The sequence below is a fragment of the Charadrius vociferus genome, unplaced genomic scaffold (genome assembly GCF_000708025.1).
Source record: "Charadrius vociferus isolate BGI_N301 unplaced genomic scaffold, ASM70802v2 scaffold1020, whole genome shotgun sequence".
NCBI classification, from domain to species: domain Eukaryota; kingdom Metazoa; phylum Chordata; class Aves; order Charadriiformes; family Charadriidae; genus Charadrius; species Charadrius vociferus.
This window is the reverse complement of record NW_009646502.1, coordinates 552,675-553,521: the sequence shown is the minus strand read 5'-3', so window position 1 is coordinate 553,521 and position 847 is coordinate 552,675.

Sequence of the window (847 nt, the reverse complement as noted above, 5' to 3'; positions counted from 1 at the left end):
AGACAGCCCCCCCCCCCACACCCCTGGGCTGGGGACCTGCCCTGGCCCTGGCATGGGGCTTCCCTAGCTGTGGCCATGGGGCCAAAGGGAGTCAGGGGGGAGAAGGGGGTCCTGGGACCACGGAGCACAGCCCATGGACCCTGCCACCACCTGGCATGTGGAGCCCAGCAGCACAGGGCACTGGTGCCACTGGTGCAAGACAGGTAAACAAGGGAGCAGGGATGGCGTGAGGTGGGGAGGCAGTGGGTGGCTTGCCTGGTGCGCAGGGACAGCTGCTGTGGGTGTGCTAATACCCCCCATGCTCAGCCAGTGTAGTAGGACCCTGCCCCACCACATGGGCAAGCCACCGGGCTTGTTGCCCCCAAGGGCAGATGGGGCAACCAGGCAGCGCCATCCACCCTGCCCCGGAGGGACCCCTCCACCTGGCTCCCAGCATCCCTGGGGACCTGTGTCCCTCGGCACATCCCACACCCCGAAGAAGGGGCTGCGGGTGACAACCCCTCCCCAGCCCCTGCTGGGCCACCAGATAGGGTGACAGCGGGTGGGCTACATGCCTGCGCTGTGTGGAGCAGCGGGGTGGCCTTGGGTGCCCTGGGGGAGCCGGAGGCGGGGGGCTTCCTGGAAAGATGCCCCCCATCCTCCACCCTCCCGCTGAGGCCAAGTGACGTCCTTGTTCCTTGCTCGGCGGCAGAGCGTGCGGCGGGGCCCGTGGAGGAGCCTTGCCTGTGCCAGGCATGCTCCTGACGCGGAGGGGATGACGCATGCAAAGCCTCGTCTCCAGCTCCGTGACCACCAGCAGCGGGGCTGGGGGGAGCCATGAAGCAGCAGGATCCATTTGCTGCCCTGG